The following is a 12,888-nucleotide window of genomic DNA, read 5'->3' on the forward strand; positions in this document are numbered from 1 at the left end:
TTGGGGGGGTGTTGGGGGGTTATACTGAAAACCTGGCTGCCCATCTAAATGAGCGGCCCTGCACCAGCTCCCCATGCCCCCCAGGACCTCAGCACCAGCCCACAGGAAAGCAGAACCCAGCAGGCCCAGGCTGAAGCAGATCCCAGTAGGCCCAGATTGAAGCAGACCCCAGTAGGGCCAGGTTGAAGCAGACCCCAGTAGGGCCAGGTTGAAGCAGACCCCCGTAGGGCCAGGTTGAAGCAGACAACAGTAGGCCCAGGTTGAAGCAGACCCCAGTAGGCTCAGGTTGAAGCAGACCCCAGTAGGCCCAGGTTGAAGCAGACCCCAGTAGGGCCAGGTTGAAGCAGACCCCAGTAGGGCCAGGTTGAAGCAGACCCAAGTAGGCCCAGGTTGAAGCAGACCCTAGTAGGGCCAGGGTGAAGCAGACCCCAGTAGGGCCAGGTTGAAGCAGACCCCAGTAGGCCCAGGTTGAAGCAGACCCCAGTAGGCCCAGGTTGAAGCAGACCCCAGTAGACCCAGGCTGAAGAAGTGCCCTCAAACCACTGCAGTTACGTTCTGTGTGCTGGAGAAGACCCACTCCTCTCATTTGAATAAATTTGCATGTATTGCTGATGCCCCTCCCCCACCCCCTTCCCACAAATGGGTGTCTCGGTGACATCTTTAATTTGTCACACAAATGATGGTCACCTAGCAACTGGAAAATGGCTTGTATTAATAAGGATATATGTTCCTACAGACAAGAAATTTCATTTTAATTAGTTGTCATTGGCAACAATAGAGGTAGGTTTGTATGAAATGACATCATCACTGCAACATCCATGAAGAGAGCTTCCAGTTACATCAGGGCTCATTAACTGTATGGTGAACTAAAGCCTAATAAACCCTGAACCCTTTACCTGTCTGGAGCTCCGAACCCTAATAAACCCTGAACCCTTTACCTGTCTGGAGCTCCGAACCCTAATAAACCCTGAACCCTTTACCTGTCTGGAGCTCCGAACCCTAATAAACCCTGAACCCTTTACCTGTCTGGAGCTCCGAACCCTAATAAACCCTGAACCCTTTACCTGTATGGGACACAGAACCAAAAGAAAACCTGGGACCCTTTACCTGTATGGGACACAGAACCAAAATAAAACCTGGGACCCTTTACCTGTATGGGACACAGAACCATAATAAAACCTGGGACCCTTTACCTGTATGGGGTATTGAACCCTAATAAAACCTGGGACCCTTTACCTGTATGGGGTATTGAACCCTAATAAAACCTGGGACCCTTTACCTGTATGGGACACTGAACCCTAATAAAACCTGGGACCCTTTTTTCTGCTGTGCAGCTCATACTGGTACAGGGTTCAGCTGAAACTCTCATAGAACGACCCATTTGCATGTCACAACAATGAATGAAATGTCATTGAATCATTTTTATTAAGATGCTACTATTAATGACTGTAATCTACTGATGTCCACAGTGTTTACCTTTCATTAATGATATAGTGGCATAGCTGATTATCTTGAGCAATTTCAGGTTAATAAAAGAACATGGCCTTAGGCCTGCCTCATTGCTGTGCTTTAAATTCATTGGACAGGTGAACCCTGCCCCGCCAACAAACCTCAGCCAGCCGCACAGCAGCACTCACACAGAAACTAAAGCATATTGCGTGACTAACTCTCCCAGGCCCATCTTGAGCTGACCTGCCGTGGACATTCACATCCTGCACAAGGGAATATTTTTAACTGCTGCTGTCATCCAGAAGCTAAAATCAAGCAAAAAGCTTGATTTTCCAAGATACTAAATATGACACAGTATTTATTCTTGTAAAATAGACTGTCAACATATTTATCTTGAACTCAATTTCTATGCCTTAAACAATGAAAAAAACCACAGGAGCGGATAAATCTTGATTGGTAAAAGTGTGATTTTATTTGACTATAAATTGCGTTACACAGTTTTATTTCACTGTACTGTTTTATTTTATTTTTTTACATATAACACTAACTCCTCCCTCTAATAATTTATCACACTGAAATAGCTTTCAGTATTGTGGTATGACTTTATAAATAATATACAATTTATAGTGATCACTAAAGTTATTTCAGTATGTCTTTTCTGACATGTTCTATTTATCGTTTTAGTGATATTTTAATTTAAGCTCCGGTGATTCCTCCACCTTGCCTGCTCTGGCTCTGTCTCTCCCTGTCTCTCTTTCTCTGTTTTCTGGAACGCAATATTCCAGTTTGAAGGCAGCTCCGGTAAAAATCCCAGCAAGGGTTAAATCTCTCCGTGTTGCCATGGAGACTATGACAGGCCCTCTGTGCCAGTGACCTGACAGCAGTCTGGAGCTAGAGGGGGAGGGCCGAAGAAACACACTTGCTGCTCATTGGTCAGATAGGTCACATGGTATGCTTTTGGAATGCTAATGCTGGATTTTTTTCCCTCTCTCTCTCGCTCGCTCGCTCTGCTCCTCCTGGGCTGTTTCGAGCTGTCGGGCTGAAGGAGACCCAGATATGGTGTAGGATATCAGAGCAGAAAGCAGAACCTGCAGGCAAGGAGGGAGTCCAGGCCTGGGAGAAAGGTATGGAGGAGAGGGCTTTTCTTATTGGGGGAGGGGGGGGGGGGCACTTGTACTCCCAGTTCCTGTAGCCTTCCTGATGTGGCTTTCTGAGTGTCTGTGTGTGCGTCTGTGTGTGTGTGTGTGTGTGTGTGGGAGTGAGAGAGAGAGAGAGAAATAGTCAGCATGCATGCGAGATATTTGTAAGGAGGGTCACTATACTGTCTGTCTCTCAGAATACAGATCCCAAAATGCAGCTACACACCAGCACACAAACACACACGCACAAACACGCATACACAAACACACACACTAACACACAAACACACGCACACTGACACACAAACACACAAACACGTACACACACACACGCACACACATGCACACGCACGCACACACACACACACACACACACACACTAATTTATGGCATAAATTCCTGAACAAAGGCATTTCCCCAGACTGTGGGAGGGGATGATTATCAGGTTTTGTGTGGTTTTGCCTGCACAGGTGGAGTGTGTTTATGGTGTGCTCAGCGACACGCGTGGCTTATCCACCCACCCCCCCCCCACCCCCGACGAGGGGGGGCTACATCCCCAGGGTCAGCCCCTCCAGGCTGGATGAATGGTGACAAGTGTAGCACATTGTTATTGTGTGTTATAAGGACAGGCAGGAATCTACCCACGCTCCCCCCCCCCCCCCCCCCCCCCCCCCCCGCCTGGTGACCCAAATGAAAACACAGCATCCGGCTTCGCGGTGTGGCAATGGCATAGCATGGGGCAGTGCGGGGTAGCATGGTGTTGTGTGGGGCGGTGTGGGGTTGTATAGGGTGGTGTGGTGCTGTATAGGGTAGTGTGGTGCTGTATGGGGTGGTGTGGTGCTGTATGGGGTGGTGTAGTGTTGTATAGGGTGGTGTGGTGTTGTATGGTGTTGTATGGGGTGGTGTGGTTTGTATGGGGTGGTGTGGTGCTGTATGGGGTGGTGTGGTGTTGTATGGTGTTGTAAGGGGTGGTGTGGGGTTGTATAGGGTAGTGTGGTGCTGTATGGGGTGGTGTGGTGTAGTATGGGGTGGTGTGGTGCTGTATGTGGTGGTGTAGTGTTGTATATGGTGGTGTGGTGTTGTATGGTGTTGTATGGGGTGGTGTGGTTTGTATGGGGTGGTGTGGTGCTGTATGGGGTGGTGTGGTGCTGTATGGGGTGGTGTGGTGCTGTATGTGGTGGTGTAGTGTTGTATAGGGTGGTGTGGTGTTGTGTGGTGTTGTATGGGGTGGTGTGGTGCTGTATGGGGTGGTGTGGTGTTGTGTGGTGTTGTATGGGGGTGGTGTGTGTTGTATGGGTGATGTGGTGTGTATAGGGTGGTGTGGTGCTGTATGGGGTGGTGTGGTGTTGTATAGGGTGGTGTGGTGTTGTATAGGGTGGTGTGGTGCTTGTATGTGTGTTGTTGTTGGGTGTGTGGTGTTGTATAGGGTGGTGTGGTGCTGTATGGGTGGTGGTGTGTATGGTGTGTATGGGGTGGTGTGGTGTTGTATGGGTGGTGTGGTGTTAGGGTGGTGTGGTGTTGTATGGTGGTGGTGGTGTGGTGCTGTAGGGTGGTGTGGTGTGTTTGGGTGATGTGGTGTGTATGGGGTGGTGTGGTGCTGTATGGGGTGGTGTGGTGTTGTATGGGGTGGTGTGGTGTTGTATAGGGTGATGTGGTGGTGCTGTATGGGGTGGTGTGGTGCTGTATGGGGTGGTGTGGTGCTGTATGGGGTGGTGTGGTGTTGTATAGGGTGGTGTGGTGCTGTATGGGGTGGTGTGGTGTTGTATAGGGTGGTGTGGTGCTGTATAGGGTGGTGTGGTGCTGTATGGGGTGGTGTGGTGTTGTATGGTGTTGTATGGGGTGGTGTGGTGCTGTATGGGGTGGTGTGGTGCTGTATGGGGTGATGTGGTGTGTATAGGGTGGTGTGGTGTTGTATGGGTGGTGTGGTATTGTATAGGGTGATGTGGTGGTTGGGTGTGTGGTGCTGTATGGGGTGGTGTGGTGCTGTATAGGTGTGTGTGTTGTATGGTGGGTGTATGGTGGGTGTGTATGGTGGTGGTGTAGTGTTGGTTATGGGTGATGTGTGGGTGTTGTATAGGGTGATGTGGTGCTGTATGGGGTGGTGTGGTGCTGTATGGGGTGGTGTGGTGCTGTATAGGGTGGTGTGGTGCTGTATGGGGTGGTGTGGTGCTGTATGGGGTGGTGTGGTGTTGTATAGGGTGGTTGATGGGTGGGTCTGTATGGGTGGTGTGTGCTGTATAGGTGGTGTGTGTTTATAGGTATAGGGTGTGTGGTGCTGTATGGGGTGGTGTGGTGCTGTATAGGGTGGTGTGGTGCTGTATGGGGTGGTGTGGTGCTGTATGGGGTGGTGTGGTGCTGTATAGGGTGGTGTGGTGCTGTACAGGGTGGTGTGGTGCTGTTGTGTGGTGTTGCGTGGTGTTTCGGAGCAATGCTGGCGTCCTGCTGTGCACATCCAGGGGTGTGAATCCCCACCTCTGACCTCCTGCCCATTGGCCAGGCCGGTGCTGCGCGGTGGTTTGGGAACTGGGCTGGCACACAGAGGGCCGCAGCTTTGAACCCAAAAAGCGAAATTATAGTGTAATTATATTGTAACCTTGAGGAAAAGGTCCTTCCATATCAAGCTGTTTAGTTGCACAGAATAAGACCATTGGAGGCTTTGGTTGGAGCACATCTATTATTATTATTATTGTTATTATCAATCCATCCATCCATTATCTCCACCCGCTTATCCTGGGCAGGGTCGTGGGGGGTGCTGGAGCCTATCCCAGTGTGCAGGAATAGACCCTGGACAGGCCACCAATCTATCACACATACCATTCACTCACACACTCATACCTATGGGCAATTTAGGGTCTCCAATCTGCCTACCTGCTTGTTTTTGGACTGTGGGAGGAAACCAAAGTACCCAGAGGAAACCCACGCGGACACGGGGAGAGTATGCAATCTCCACACAGAAAGGTCCCAAGCCGAGATTTGCACTCACAACCTTCTTGCTGTGAGGCAACAGTGCTACCCACTGCACCACCATGCCACCATATTATTATTATTATTATTATTATTTTCTAACTCTTTGCAATTGCCTGACTTCCCCTATTCTCTTCACACCAAGTACCACAGACACAAACCCCCTTAATTCCACCATACCCACAATGCACCACAGCTGGCATACTTGCTCTGTGTAAGGCTGTGTCAATAGGCTGCAGTGCACTTACACAGGACACAAATGAAGAGCCCCTCACTCTGCACATGCTCTCTCTCGTATCGTCCTCAGTGTGGGGAAATGGTGATGAGTGCAGGAGTCACTGCTAGCCTCGCTGCACATCAGGTTTATAGCCGGGTTCAGCCAAACAGGATATTTCCCCAGGGTCCCCTAACTGAAGCGCAGTGGCAACGCAGAGGCACAAAACCCTTGGGGAGGGGGAGGAGGGTGATCCCGAACGTGTGCAGATACAAAGAGTCGTCAGTGACCTCTGACCTTTCAGGAAACGTCACACTCAAGTCTGAGGACCTGCAGTCTGCTCACTGTGTGAGTGATGGAGCCAGAGCAGGAAACCCCAGCCTGACACGCGTTAGACACACACACACTCACAGACACCGTCATAGACACACACACACACACACACGCACACACACAGTCACTCATATACATACACGCACACGCCCACACGCAAACACACTCATACACACACACACTCATAGACACACACACATGCCCACACACACACACCATACACACACAGGCGCACACACATATACGAGCACACACACACACACACTCATACACACACACACACTCGCCCACACACACACACCATACACACACACACACTCATAGACACACACACACGCACACACACGCCCACATACCATACACACACACACACATATATGCGCACACACACACACTCATACACACACTCGCCCACACACACACACTCAGACTCACACACACACTCATACACACACACACACACACACCATACACACACACACACACACACTCAGACACACACACACACACACACTCAGACACACACACACGCACACACATATATGCGCACACACACACACACTCATACACACACACACTCAACACACAACGCACACACACGCCCACACGCATACACACCATACACACACATGCCCACACACCACAGACACGCCCACACGCACACACAGCATAGACACAAACACATACACACACGCCCACATGGACACACACCATACTCACACACACACACTCATAGACACACACACGCACACACACGTCCACACACATACACACCATACACACATACACACACACACACTCATAGACACACACACACACACACGCCCACACACCATAGACACGCACACACACCGTAGACACACACACACACACACCATACACACACGCACACACACACACTATTGTTGAGGTAACAGACAGCCAGTACACAGTTCCCAGTGTCTTAGTGTAGTAACTCCTGCTGTGATAGAGTGCACACTGATGGAGTGCACACTGAGGTGCTCTCTGTCAGCCCTCTTTGAGGTGTGCAGGTTCAGGAGTCAAATCCATCACCCTGTGAAAACAATAACAGATGGGCTATTGCTTTTTTTTTTTTAATTTTTTTTTTAACCAAATAGTTCCGTAACGATGTGAATGAAAAGCAGCGATTAGAGGCTTCTGAGTAAAACATACTGAGCCCCTGGGGCTGAACTCAGAGAAAGGAGTACGAGCTGAAAATCAGTCACAGAGAGGAGAGGCAAGCCCTCGTACCCGGGGCCAGCTCTACACGACGGGCCTAGAGTTCATTCCCATCCTGCCACTTCTGGGAGTAATGGTGCTGATATATGGATATGCAGATATATGGATATTACCCCTCAGTGTCTCTCAGTTACAGGGTCTGCAGGAGGGGGGGGGGGGGGGGCGGGGGTCACAGAGCCATCCTGATATGCAAACTAAAGGAATACAATGCAGGCAATTCCTGCTGCGAGGGGGTGGGGTGAAGGGGTAAATGTGCTGTTTCTTATGAGCTCCCCCCCTCACCGCCCTCCCCCCACCCCCCATACCACATCATCAAAAGACTATATTCATTTATTCTCTCATTGTGGGTTAATCCCGCACCCCCCCCCCCCCCCGTGCACGGACCCCTCCCTCGGAGACCGGTCTTCATTACTGCTCTCCGTGGGAAGGGGGGGCAGCGGCTCAGAGCCCTCATTATCACCCCCGGGGGCTTCAGCAGGCTCCTCCTTCCAGGTGTCCTCCCCGGGCAAGAAGGTGGGGTTAAGTGGAACCCGAGGCTCACCCTGCTGGAGGCTCAGTGTACTGGAGGCTGACTCTGCTGGGGGCTGACTGTGCTAGGGGGGTGACTCTGCTGGGGGATGACTCTGCTGGGGGCTCAGTGTACTGGAGGCTGACTCTGCTGGGGGCTGACTGTGCTAGGGGGTGACTTTGCTGGGGGGCTGACTCTGCTGGGGGATGACTCTGCTGGGGGCTCACTGTGCTGGGGGCTGACTCTGCTGGGGGGTGACTCTGCTGGGGGGGTGACTCTGCTGGGGGATGACTTGCTGCTGGGGATGACTCTGCTGGGGGCTCACTGTGCTAGGGGGATGACTCTGCTGGGGGGATGACTCTGCTGGGGGCTCACTGTGCTGGGGGATGTCTCTGCTGGGGGCTCACTGTGCTAGGGGGTGACTCTGCTGGGGGCTGACTCTGCTGGGGGATGTCTCTGCTGGGGGCTCACTGTGTGCTGGGGGATGACTCTGCTAGGGGCTCACTGTGCTGGGGGCTGACTGTACTGGGGCTGAGTGTGCTGGGGGCTCAGTGTGCTGGGGTCTGACCCTGTAAGGGGCTCACTGTACTGGGGATGACTGTGCTGGGGGATGACTCAGCTGGGGGCTCACTGTGCTGGGGGCTCAGTGTGCAGGGGGCTCACTGTGTGCTGGGGGCTGACCCTGCTGGGGGTGACTGTGCTGGGGGGTGACTCTGCTGGGGGCTCACTGTGTGCTAGGGAGCTGACTCTGCTGGGGGCATCACTGTACTGGGGCCGACTGTGCTGGGGCTCACTGTGCTGGGGGTCAGTGTGCTGGGGACTGACTGTGCTGGGGGCTCACTGTGCTGGGGGCTGACACTGCTGGGGGCTCAGCTCCCCACAGCTCCCCACTGCTCCTCACATCTCAGCTCCCCACAGCTCCCACTGCTCCCCACTGCTCCTCACATCTCAGCTCCCCACAGCTCCCACTGCTCCCCACTGCTCCTCACATCTCAGCTCCCCACATCTGCCCACAGCTCCCACAGCTCCCACTGCTCCCCACTGCTCCTCCCCACATCTGCCCACAGCTCCCACAGCTTCCCACTGCTCCCCACAGCTCCCCACTGCTCCTCACATCTCAGCTCCCCACATCTGCCCACAGCTCCCACAGCTTCCCACTGCTCCCCACAACTCCTCACAGCTCAGCTCCCCACAACTCCCCACAGCTCCCACAGCTCAGCTCCCCACAGCTCCCACTGCTCCCTACAGCTCAGCTCCCCACAGCTCCCTACTGCTCCTCACATCTCCCTACAGCTCCCACTGCTCCCTACAGCTCCCAACATCTCCCCACAGCTCAGCTCCCCACAGCTCCCCACTGTTCCCCACTGCTCCCCACAGCTCCCTACTGCTCCCCACAGCTCAGCTCCCCACTGCTCCCCACTGCTCCCCACAGCTCACTACAGCTCCCCACAGCTCCCTACTGCTCCCCACAGCTCACTACAGCTCCTCACAGCTCCCTACTGCTCCCCACAGCTCAGCTCCCCACTGCTCCACACTGTTCCCCACTGCTCCCCACAGCTCCCTACTGCACCCCACTGCTCCTCACATCTCAGCTCCCCACTGCTCCCCACTGCACCCTACAGCTCAGCTCCCCACAGCTTCCCACTGCACCCCACATCTCCCCACAGCTCCCACTGCTCCCCACAGCTTCCCACTGCTCCCCACATCTCCCCACAGCTCCCACTGCTCCCCACTGCTCCTCACATCTCAGCTCCCCACATCTGCCCACAGCTCCCACAGCTTCCCACTGCTCCCCACATCTCCCCACAGCTCCCACTGCTCCCCACTGCTCCTCACATCTCAGCTCCCCACATCTGCCCACAGCTCCCACAGCTCAGCTCCCCACAACTCCCCACATTTCCCCACAGCTCCCACTGCTCCCCACAGCTCAGCTCCCACTGCTCCCCACAGCTCCCTACTGCTCCCCACAGCTCAGCTCCCCACTGCCCCACACTGTTCCCCACTGCTCCCCACAGCTCCCTACTGCACCCCACAGCCCTCTACAGCTCCCCAGTGCTCCGCACAGCTCCTCATCTCATAAGCCTCCAGCTCCACATGTTGTCCAGTTTTCACAAATTCTAAATCTGGCAACCCTAAATGTGAAGCTCCATGTTTTCATATCTTTATACTCAGCAATGCAGGAGCAAAACTCAAACATTAGCAGATGATTATGAACAGATGATAAATCATATTAAGTTATCTGACACTATATTTAGACTGACAGAATTTCAGATATCTTTCAAAAAGACGCTGTTTAACTGCTTTAGAACACGTGACCAATTCTCTCACAGGGGAATCCTAATAATATTCCACTGCACGTCCGGGTTATTAACACACACTCTCATCATAAAGTCTATTTTCTCTGGGTATCTGAATAGTGGTTGGAATGCGTTCTCCCCAGAGTTGAACAGACGAGGTTAACTGTGAGGAGCGGTCCCCAGCGCCAGCTCCCTCAGACTCACATTCCCAGTGCCCCCCCCCCCACCCCGTTCCCTCCCCATGGTCCCCAGCGCCAGCTCCCTCAGACTCACATTCCCAATGCCCCCCCCCCCTCGTTCCCTCCCCATGGAAACTCAGGTGCTCTCCTCAGCAGTGCAGCCTCGCAGACCCACATGGGCAGACAGCCTCGCCCATCATAATTGATCTCCTGTTTCTTCCTGAGACTCGTGGCTCCACTCCACCTCTGAAAGTAGCTAATCTATATGCTAATGAGCGGATTGCAATCAATGAACTGCATGCTTGCCTGGGCCCAATCAATACAATATTACAGACGAGTGAGATACGTTCATTACACAGGGCCACTCAGACAGATGAAATGGATGGATTTTTAATGTGCAGATGGAGCAGATAAGTGCCTTTGTTTGTCAGCTCAGATTTATTTATTTATTTCTTTATTTATTTACGTCGGTTGTACATTACGGAGGCCTCTCGCCCAATGCATGCTGGGATAGGCTGCAGCACCCCCCTGACCCTGCCCAGGATAAGTGGGTATAGATAATGGATGGATGGATGGTTGTACATTACGCAAGCCTACCTTACATGGAATGTAAAATTCCAAAGCTCCACGTTTCATTCCTTCAGCCGCGACAGGAAGTGCAGCTGGGACCTCCACGTTCACTATATTGCATCACTGGAAAAATATGCGGAGAATTTTCACCGTCAGGTAAAGCTAACGATGCTTTCCTCAGCCCCCCGAGCTGCAGACAGACTGCTGGGAGTGGCTGGAGCGGTGGTCTGTGGGATCAGGATGACCCATCTGATCATTTAAAGGTTAATGGATCTGCTGAATCAAGCCTCCCTTCCCTCTCCATCGCTCCAGTTGGTATTGTGATGTATTATTATTTTTTAGTATGTTTTTGGATTTATTGCTTTTTGATTTGTACATATGTGTATGTCTGTATAATAGTGTGGTGGTTGCTCTATTTGCTGGAGTGGGGTGGGAAGAGTGGTGTTCTGCAGGGAATAAAAACACGTCTCCTCGCTTAACCCTCACCCCCCCTCCCCCCCCCACCCCCCGCCTTCATTCTAAGCATTCTGTCTGCCTGATCTGCATGAGACGCACCCAAGGGGGACGCCCCGGGAACCTCATTGGCTGTTGCTAAGATACCACATAATCACTAGGCTGGCAGGCAGGCAGTGCTGTCTGTGGGATGGGGGCAGGGTACAGTGGACTGGTTTAGGTGGGGGGTACACATTCTGCTGGCAGTGAGACCCCCCCCCCTTATTGTATTTTATTGTATGAGGAATGATATGCCCTTTAACTCTTAATCACACTCTAGTATGTGCTGTATAAGTGGGCTCATCCTGTACAGCCTATCTCCAGTGGGCCCGTCTGTGAGGCAGTATGGGGAAGGATAGTCTTACATCACACGCCTCTAAAGCACATCTCCATTGCTCACCTCCTTACATCAACACTGTTAGAGCAGAATGACTGTGACATTATGGCTTAGCCAGCCAATGAGAAATGAGGACGCAGATTTGAATTGTAAAATATACCAAAAAAAAAAGAGCTAATGCTAAGGCAATACCCAGAGGGGTGTACTACATCCACACCAGCCCCCAATCAGAGTAACACTGCTGCCCTACGCCCAGAGGGGTGTACTACATCCACACCAGCCCCCAGAGTAACACTGCTGCCCTATGCCCCAGAGGGGTGTACTACATCCACGCCAGCCCCCAAACAGGGTAACACTGCTGCCCTATGCCCAGAGGGGTGTACTACATCCACACCAGCCCCCAAACAGAGTAACACTGCTGCCCTATGCCCAGAGGGGTGTACTACATCCACACCAGCCCCCAAACAGAGTAACACTGCTGCCCTATGCCCCAGAGGGGTGTACTACATCCACACCAGCCCCCAATCAGAGTAACACTGCTGCCCTATGCCCAGAGGGGTGTACTACATCCAGGCCAGCCCCCAATCAGAGTAACACTGCTGCCCTATGCCCAGAGGGGTGTACTACATCCAGGCCAGCCCCCAATCAGAGTAACACTGCTGCCCTATGCCCAGAGGGGTGTACTACAAAGGAAACTCAATATACCCAGGGTTTCTTTCTGCTAGCTGGCTTCCCAAAACCCAATAACCGCAAACAGGCTTAAGCAGAATCACAAAGGTGGTTATCAACTTGCTAAGTGAACATGGGCTTTGTTAATCAAACTCTGCACGCGTTCCCATAAAAGTGGCCGTGTCTGAAAAAGTGAGCCTATAGCAGCAGAGCATGAACCACACTTGAGCAGCACATTTCTCACCTGAGGAAAGAAGGCTGGTATGGATGGATATAATGGACGGATATGAAGAATGCAAAACACTCATAATGGTAAAATGTAACACCGTAGCTGCTAACAAAGCCAGGGACGAGGGTTGACAAAAATTATTTACCTTACCGCTCATAATGAATAAATCTACACTCTCACCCACAGTTCCTATTGTGACCATCACACGGTTCAATACTGACCAATCACACAGGCCAACACTGCTGCGCTTTGTCCTGATGTGGCCAATC

At 52.3% G+C, this 12,888-nt stretch overlaps 1 protein-coding gene across 2 annotated transcripts in view; it reads left to right on the plus strand.

Moving 5' to 3' along the window:
* Positions 1-2,428: 2,428 nt before the first annotated feature.
* The window catches only part of phc2b (polyhomeotic homolog 2b (Drosophila)), a 40,715-nt gene continuing 30,255 nt past the window's right edge, over positions 2,429-12,888 (plus strand). For both annotated transcript variants that reach the window (XM_064305205.1, XM_064305206.1), the window contains exon 1: positions 2,429-2,573. The gene's annotated coding sequence lies outside the window, so the exon portion shown is untranslated. The remainder of the gene's footprint in view (positions 2,574-12,888) is intronic.

This window comes from Anguilla rostrata, chromosome 13 (assembly GCF_018555375.3).
Source record: "Anguilla rostrata isolate EN2019 chromosome 13, ASM1855537v3, whole genome shotgun sequence".
Taxonomy (NCBI): domain Eukaryota; kingdom Metazoa; phylum Chordata; class Actinopteri; order Anguilliformes; family Anguillidae; genus Anguilla; species Anguilla rostrata.